This window comes from Pristiophorus japonicus, chromosome 25, assembly GCF_044704955.1.
Source record: "Pristiophorus japonicus isolate sPriJap1 chromosome 25, sPriJap1.hap1, whole genome shotgun sequence".
Taxonomy (NCBI): Eukaryota; Metazoa; Chordata; class Chondrichthyes; family Pristiophoridae; genus Pristiophorus; species Pristiophorus japonicus.
The window spans coordinates 18,929,529-18,940,068 of NC_092001.1; positions in this window are offsets into that span (position 1 = coordinate 18,929,529).

Consider the following 10,540-nt stretch of genomic DNA (forward strand, 5'->3'; position numbering starts at 1 on the left):
ACTGACTTGGAGAGTACCATAAATACTGAACTTGAGCGGGTAATAAATACTTACCTGGAGAGCACAATAAATACTGACCTGGAGAGTAAAATAAAAACTGACCTGGATAGTACAATAAATACTGACCTTGTGAGGGTAATAAATACTTACCTGGAGAGTACAATAAATACTGACCTGGAGAGGGTAATACATACTGACCTGGAGAATACTATAAATGCTGACCTGGAGAGTACAATAAAAATTGAAATGGAGAGGGTAATAAATACTGACCTGGAGAGTACAATAAATATTGACCTGGAGAGTACAATAAATACTGACCTGGAGAGGCCAATAAATACTGACCTGGAGAGTACAGTAAATACTGATCTGGAGTGGGCAATAAATATTGACCTAGAGAGTACAATAAATACTGACCTGGAGAGTACAATAATTACTGACCTGGAGAGGGCAATAAATACTGAACTGGTGAGTACAATAAATAGTGACTTGGAGTGTAGAATAAATACTGATCTTGAGACTACAATAAATACTGACCTGGAGAGTGCAATAAATACTGACCTGGAGAGTACAATAAATACTGATCTGGAGAGTACAATACATACGGACCTGGAGAGTACAATAAATACTGACATGGAGAGGGTAATAAATACTGACCTGGAGAGGGTAATAAATACTGACCTGGAGAGTACAATAAATACTGACCTGGTGACTGTAAGAAATAGTGATCTGCAGAGTACAATAAATAGTGACCTGAAGAGTACAATAAATAGTGACCTGGACAGTACAATAAATACTGACCTGGACAGTACAATAAATACTGACCTGGAGAATACAATAAATACGGACTTGGAGAGGATAATAAACACTGACCTGGAGAGTACATTAAATTCTGAACTGGAGAGTACAATAAATACTGACCTGGAGAGTACAATAAATCCTGACCTGGAGAGGGTAATAAATACTGACCTGGAGAGCACAATACAAACTGACCTGGAGAGTACAATAAAAACTGACCTGGAGATTACAATAAACACTGACCTGGAGAATACAATAAATTCTGACCTGGAGAGTACAATAAATACTGACCTGGAGATTACAATAAACACTGACCTGGAGAATACAATAAATACTGACCTGGAGAGTGTAATAAATACTGACCTGGAGAGTACAATAAATATTAAGCTCGAGAGTACAATAAATAGTGACCTGGAGAGTACAATAAATACTGACCTGTAGAGTGCAATAAATACTGACCTGGAGACTGTAATAAAGAGTGACCTGGAGAGTACATTAAATAGTGACCAGGAGAGTACAATAAATAATGACCTGGACAGTACAATAAATACTGACCTGGAGAGTACAATAAATACTGACTTGGAGAGTACAATAAATACTGACCTGGGGAGTACAATAAATACTGATCTGGAGAATACAATAAATATGGACCTGGAAAGGGTAATAAATACTGACCTGAAGAATAAAATAAATATGGACCTGGAGAGGGTAATAAATACTGACCTGGAGAGTACAATATATTCTGAACTGGAGAGTACAATAAATACTGATCTGGAGAGTGCAATAAATTATGACCTGGAGAGGATAATAAATACTGACCTGGAGAGAACAATAAATACTGACCTGGAGAGTACAATAACTACTGACCTGGAGAGGGCAATAAATATTGACCAGGAGAGTGCAACAAATACTGACCTGGAGATTACAATAAATACTGATCTGGAGAGTACAATACATACTGACCTGGAGAGCACAATAAATGCTGACCTGGAGAGTACAATAAATACTGACCTGCAGAGTATAATAAATACTGACCTGGACAGTACAATAAATACGGACCTGGAGAGTACAATCAATTCTGACCTGCAGAGTACAATAAATACTGACCTGGAGAGACTAATAAATACTGACCTGGACAGTACAATAAATACTGACCTGGAGAGTATAATAAATTCTGACCTGGAGAGTACAATCAGTACTGGCCTGGAGAGTACAATAAATACTGACATGGAGAGGGCAATAAATACTGACCTGGAGAGTACAATAAATACTTACCTGGAGCGTACAATAAATACTGACCTGGAGAGGGTAATAAATAATGACCTGGAGAGGGTAATAAATACTGACCTGGAGAGGATAAGAAATACTGACCTGGAGAGGATAATAAATACTGACCTGGAGAATACAATAAATATGGACCTGGAGAGGGTAATAAATACTGACCTGGAGAGGACAATAAATTCTGAACTGGAGAGTACAATAAATACTGACCTGGAGAGTACAATAAATAGTGACCTGGAGAGTACAATAAATACTGACCTGGACAGTACAATAAATACTGACCTGTACAGTACAATAAATACTGACCTGGAGAGTACAATAAATACTGACTTGGAGAGTACAATAAATACTGACCTGGACAGTACAATAAATACTGACCTGGAGAATACAATAAATATGGACCTGGAGAGGGTAATAAATACTGACCTGGAGAGGACAATAAATTGTGAACTGGAGAGTACAATAAATACTGACCTGGCGAGTACAATAAATACTGACATGGAGAGGATAAGAAATACTGACCTGGAGAGGATAATAAATACTGACCTGGAGAATACAATAAATATGGACTAGGAGAGGGTAATAAATACTGACCTGGAGAGTACAATAAATTCTGAACTGGAGAGTACAATAAATACTGACTTGGAGAATACAATAAATTCTGACCTGGAGAGTACAATAAACACTGACCTGGAGATTACAATAAACACTGACCTGGAGAATACAATAAATACTGACCTGGAGAGTGTAATAAATACTGACCTGGAGAGTACAATAAATAATAAGCTGGAGTGTACAATAAATAGTGACCTGGAGAGTACAATAAATACTGACCTGGAGAGTACAATCAATACTGACCTGGAGACTGTAATAAAGAGTGACCTGGTAAGTACATTAATTAGTGACCAGGAGAGTACAATTAATACTGACCTGGACAGTACAATGAATACTGACCCGGACAGTACAATAAATAATGACCTGGAGAGTACAATAAATACTGACTTGGAGAGTGCAATAAATACTGACCTGTAGAGTACAATAAATAATGAAGTGGAGAATACAATAAATATGGACCTGGAGAGGGTAATAAATACTAACCTGGAGAATACAATAAATATGGACCTGGAGAGTACAATAAATTCTGAACTGGAGAGTACAATAAATAATGATCTGGAGAGTGCAATATATACTGACCTGGAGAGGATAATAAATATTGTCCTGGAGAGAACAATAAATACTGACCTAGAGAGTACAATAACTACTGACCTGGAGAGTACAATAAATACTGACCTGGAGAGGGCAATAAATATTGACTAGTAGAGTGCAATAAATACTGACCTGGAGATTACAATAAACACTTACCTGGAGAATACAATAAATACTGACCTGAAGAGTGTAATAAATTCTGACCTGGTGAGTACAATAAATAATAAGCTGGAGAGTACAATAAATAGTGACCTGGAGAGTACAATAAATGCTGACCTGGAGAGTACAATAAATACTGACCTGGAGACTGTAATAAAGAGTGACCTGGTGAGTACATTAAATAGTGACCAGGAGAGAACAATAAATACTGACCTGGACAGTACAATAAATAATGACCTGGACAGTACATTAAATAATAACCTGGAGAGTACAATAAATACTGACTTGGAGAGTGCAATAAATACTGACCTGGAGAGTACAATAAATACTGATCTGGAGAATAAAATAAATATGGACCTGGAGAGGGTAATAAATACTGACCTGGAGAATACAATAAATATGGACCTGGAGAGTACAATAAATTCTGAACTGGAGAGTACAATAAATACTGATCTGGAGAGTGCAATAAATACTGACCTGGAGAGGATAATAAATACTGTCCTGGCGAGAACAATAAATACTGACCTGGAGAGTACAATAACTACTGACCTGGAGAGTACAATAAATAATGACCTGGAGAGGGCAATAAATACTGACCTGGAGATGGCTATAAATATTGACCAGGAGAGTGCAATAAATACTGACCTGGAGAGTACAATAAATACTGATCTGCAGAGTACAATACATACTGACCTGGAGAGCACAATAAATGCTGACCTAGAGAGTACAATAAATACTGACCTGGAGAGGGTAATGAATATTGACCTGGAGAGTACAATAAATACTGACCTGCAGATTATAATAAATACTGACCTGGACAGTACAATAAATACTGACATGGGGAGTACAATAAATACTGACCTGGACAGCACAATAAATACTGAGCTGGAGAGTACAATCAATTCTGACCTGGGGAGTGCAATAAATACTGACCTGGAGAGGCTAATAAATACTGACCTGGAGAGTACAATAAATAGTGACCTGGAGAATATAATAAATACTGACCTGGACAGTACAATAAATACTGACCTGGAGAGTACAATACATTCTGACCTGGAGAGTACAATCAGTTCTGGCCTGAAGATTACAATAAATACTGACATGGAGAGGGCAATAAATACTGACCTGGAGAGTACAATATATACTGACCTGGAGAGGGTAATAAATAATGACCTGGAGAGGGTAATACATTCTGACCTGGAGAGTACAATAAACACTGACCTGGAGACTGTAATAAATAGTGACCTGGAGAGTACAATAAATAGTGACCTGGACAGTACAATAAATACTTACCTGGAAAGTACAATAAATACTGACCTGGTGAGTACAATAAATACTGACTTGGAGAGTACAATAAATACTGACCTGGAGAGTACAATAAATACTGACTTGGAGAGTACAATAAATTCTGACCTGGAGAGTACAATAAATACTGACCTGGAGAGTACAATAAATATGGACCTGGAGAGGGTAATAAATACTGACCTGGAGAGTACAATAAATTCTGAACTGGAGAGTACAATAAATACTTACCTGGAGAGTACAATAAATACTGACCTGGAGAGGATAAGAAATACTGACCTGGAGAGAACAATAAATACTGACCTGGAGAGTACAATAAATACGGACCTGGAGAGGATAATAAATACAGACCTGGAGAGTACAATAAATTCTGACCGGGAGAGTACAATAAAAACTGACCTGGAGAGTACAATAAATACTGACCTGGGCAGTACAATAAATATTGACCTGGAGAGTACAATAAATACTGACTTGGAGAGTACAATAAATACTGAACTGGAGAGTACAATAAATACTGATCTGGACAATACAATAAATATGGACCTGGAGAGGGTAATAAATACTGACCTGGAGAATACAATAAATATGGACCTGGAGAGTACAATAAATTCTGAACTGGAGATTACAATAAATACTGATCTGGAGAGTGCAATAAATACTGTCCTGGAGAGGATAATAAATACTGTCCTGGAGAGAACAATAAATACTGACCTGGAGAGTAAAATAACTACTGACCTGGAGAGTACAATAAATACTGACCTGGAGAGGGCAATGAATACTGACCTGGAGAGTACAATAAATACTTACCTGGAGCGTACAATAAATACTGACCTGGAGAGGGTAATAAATAATGACCTGGAGTGGGTAATAAATACTGACCTGGAGAGTACAATAAACACTGACCTGGAGACTGTAATAAATAGTGACCTAGAGAGTACAATAAATAGTGACCTGGAGAGTACAATAAATACTGAACTGGACAGTACAATAAATACTGACCTGGACAGTACAATATATACTGACCTGGAGAGTACAATACATACTGACTTGGAGAGTACAATAAATACTGACCTGGACAGTACAATAAATACTGACCTGGAGAATACAATAAATATGGACCTGGAGAGGGTAATAAATACTGACCTGGAGAGGACAATAAATTCTGAACTGGAGAGTACAATAAATACTGACCTGGAGAGTACAATAAATACTGACCTGGAGAGGATAAGAAATACTGACCTGGAGAGAACAATAAATACTGACCTGGAGAGTACAATAAATACGGACCTGGAGAGGATAATAAATACTGACCTGGAGAATACAATAAGTATGGACCTGGAGAGGGTAATAAATACTGACCTGGAGAGTACAATAAATTCTGAACTGGTGAGTACAATAAATACTGACCTGGAGAATACAATAAATTCTGACCTGGAGAGTACAATAAATACTGACCTGGAGATTACAATAAACACTGACCTGGAGAATACAATAAATACTAACCTGGAGAGTGTAATAAATACTGACCTGGAGAGTACAATAAATAATAAGCTGGAGAGTACAATAAATAGTGACTGGAGAGTACAACAAATACTGACCTGGAGAGTACAATCAATACTGACCTGGAGACTGTAATAAAGAGTGACCTGGTGAGTACATTAAATAGTGACCAGGTGAGAACAATAAATACTGACCTGGACAGTACAATAAATACTGACCTGGACAGTACAATAAATAATGACCTGGAGAGTACAATAAATACTGACTTGGAGTGTACAATAAATACTGACCTGGAGAGTACAATAAATACTGATCTGGAGAATACAATAAATATGGACCTGGAGAGGGTAAAAAATACTGACCTGGAGAATACAATAAATATGGACCTGGAGAGTACAATAAATTCCCAACTGGAGAGTACAATAAATACTGATCTGGAGAGTGCAATATATACTGACCTGGAGAGGATAATAAATATTGTCCTGGAGAGAACAATAAATACTGACCTGGAGAGTACAATAAATACTGACCTGGAGAATACAATAAATTCTGACGTGGAGAGTACAATAAATACTGACCTGGAGATTACAATAAACACTGACCTGGAGAATACAATAAATACTGACCTGGAGAGTGTAATGAATACTGACCTGGTGAGTACAATAAATAATAAGCTGGAGAGTACAATAAATAGTGACGTGGAGAGTGCATTAAATGCTGACCTGGAGAATACAATAAATACTGACCTGGAGACTGTAATAAAGAGTGACCTGGCGAGTACATTAAATAGTGACCAGGAGTGTACAATTAAAACTGACCTGGACAGTACAATAAATAATGACCTGGACAGTACAATAAATAATGACCTCGAGAGTACAATAAATACTGACTTGGAGAGTACAATAAATACTGACCCGGAGAGTACAATAAATACTGATCTGGAGAATACAATAAATATGGACCTGGAGAGGGTAATAAATACTGACCTGGAGAATACAATAAATATGGACCTGGAGGGTGCAATAAATTCTGAATTGGAGACTACAATAAATACTGATCTGGAGAGTGCAATAAATACTGACCTGGAGAGGATACTAAATACTGTCCTGGAGAGAACAATAAATACTGACCTGGAGAGTACAATAACTACTGACCTGGAGAGAACAATAAATACTGACCTGGAGAGGGCAATATATACTGACCTGGAGAGGGCTATAAATATTGACCAGGAGAGTGCAATAAATACTGACCTGGAGAGTACAATAAATACTGATCTGCAGAGTACAATACATACTGACCTGGAGAGCACAATAAATGCTGGCCGAGAGAGTACAATAAATACTGACTTGGAGAGTACAATAAATACTGACATGGAGAGTACAATAAATACTGACCTGGAGAATACAATAAATATGGACCTGGAGAGGGTAATAAATACTGACCTGGAGAGTAAAATAAATTCTGAACGGGAGAGTACAATAAATACTGACCTGGAGAATACAATAAATTCTGACCTGGAGAGTACAATAAATACTGACCTGGAGATTACAATAAACACTGACCTGGAGAATACAATAAATACTAACCTGGAGAGTGTAATAAATACTGACCTGGAGAGTACAATAAATAATAAGCTGGAGAGTGCCATAAATAGTGACCTGGAGAGTACAATAAATACTGACCTGGAGAGTACAATCAATACTGACATGGAGACTGTAATAAAGAGTGACCTGGTGAGTACATTAAATTGTGACCAGGAGAGTACAATAAATACTGACCTGGACAGTACAATAAATACTGACCTGGACAGTACAATAAATAATGACCTGGAGAGTACAAAATAAATACTGACTTGGAGAGTACAATAAATACTGACCTGGAGAGTACAATAAATACTGATCTGGAGAATACAATAAATACTGACCTGGAGAGTGTAATGAATACTGACCTGGTGAGTACAATAAATAATAAGCTGGAGAGTACAATAAATAGTGACCTGGAGAGTACATTAAATGCTGACCTGGAGAGTACAATAAATACTGACCTGGAGACTGTAATAAAGAGTGACCAGGTGAGTACATTAAATAGTGACCAGGAGAGTACAATAAATACTGACCTGGACAGTACAATAAACAATGACCTGGATAGTACAATAAATAATGACCTGGAGTGTACAATAAATACTGACCTGGAGAGTACAATAAATATGGACCTGGAGAGGATAATAAATACTGACCTGGAGAATACAATAAGTATGGACCTGGAGAGGGTAATAAATACTGACCTGGAGAGTACAATAAATTCTGAACTGGTGAGTACAATAAATACTGACCTGGAGAATACAATAAATTCTGACCTGGAGAGTACAATAAATACTGACCTGGAGATTACAATAAACACTGACCTGGAGAATACAATAAATACTAACCTGGAGAGTGTAATAAATACTGACCTGGAGAGTACAATAAATAATAAGCTGGAGAGTACAATAAATAGTGACTGGAGAGTACAACAAATACTGACCTGGAGAGTACAATCAATACTGACCTGGAGACTGTAATAAAGAGTGACCTGGTGAGTACATTAAATAGTGACCAGGTGAGAACAATAAATACTGACCTGGACAGTACAATAAATACTGACCTGGACAGTACAATAAATAATGACCTGGAGAGTACAATAAATACTGACTTGGAGTGTACAATAAATACTGACCTGGAGAGTACAATAAATACTGATCTGGAGAATACAATAAATATGGACCTGGAGAGGGTAAAAAATACTGACCTGGAGAATACAATAAATATGGACCTGGAGAGTACAATAAATTCCGAACTGGAGAGTACAATAAATACTGATCTGGAGAGTGCAATATATACTGACCTGGAGAGGATAATAAATATTGTCCTGGAGAGAACAATAAATACTGACCTGGAGAGTACAATAAATACTGACCTGGAGAATACAATAAATTCTGACGTGGAGAGTACAATAAATACTGACCTGGAGATTACAATAAACACTGACCTGGAGAATACAATAAATACTGACCTGGAGAGTGTAATGAATACTGACCTGGTGAGTACAATAAATAATAAGCTGGAGAGTACAATAAATAGTGACGTGGAGAGTGCATTAAATGCTGACCTGGAGAATACAATAAATACTGACCTGGAGACTGTAATAAAGAGTGACCTGGCGAGTACATTAAATAGTGACCAGGAGTGTACAATTAAAACTGACCTGGACAGTACAATAAATAATGACCTGGACAGTACAATAAATAATGACCTGGAGAGTACAATAAATACTGACTTGGAGAGTACAATAAATACTGACCCGGAGAGTACAATAAATACTGATCTGGAGAATACAATAAATATGGACCTGGAGAGGGTAATAAATACTGACCTGGAGAATACAATAAATATGGACCTGGAGGGTGCAATAAATTCTGAATTGGAGACTACAATAAATACTGATCTGGAGAGTGCAATAAATACTGACCTGGAGAGGATACTAAATACTGTCCTGGAGAGAACAATAAATACTGACCTGGAGAGTACAATAACTACTGACCTGGAGAGAACAATAAATACTGACCTGGAGAGGGCAATATATACTGACCTGGAGAGGGCTATAAATATTGACCAGGAGAGTGCAATAAATACTGACCTGGAGAGTACAATAAATACTGATCTGCAGAGTACAATACATACTGACCTGGAGAGCACAATAAATGCTGGCCGAGAGAGTACAATAAATACTGACTTGGAGAGTACAATAAATACTGACATGGAGAGTACAATAAATACTGACCTGGAGAATACAATAAATATGGACCTGGAGAGGGTAATAAATACTGACCTGGAGAGTAAAATAAATTCTGAACGGGAGAGTACAATAAATACTGACCTGGAGAATACAATAAATTCTGACCTGGAGAGTACAATAAATACTGACCTGGAGATTACAATAAACACTGACCTGGAGAATACAATAAATACTAACCTGGAGAGTGTAATAAATACTGACCTGGAGAGTACAATAAATAATAAGCTGGAGAGTGCCATAAATAGTGACCTGGAGAGTACAATAAATACTGACCTGGAGAGTACAATCAATACTGACATGGAGACTGTAATAAAGAGTGACCTGGTGAGTACATTAAATTGTGACCAGGAGAGTACAATAAATACTGACCTGGACAGTACAATAAATACTGACCTGGACAGTACAATAAATAATGACCTGGAGAGTACAAAATAAATACTGACTTGGAGAGTACAATAAATAC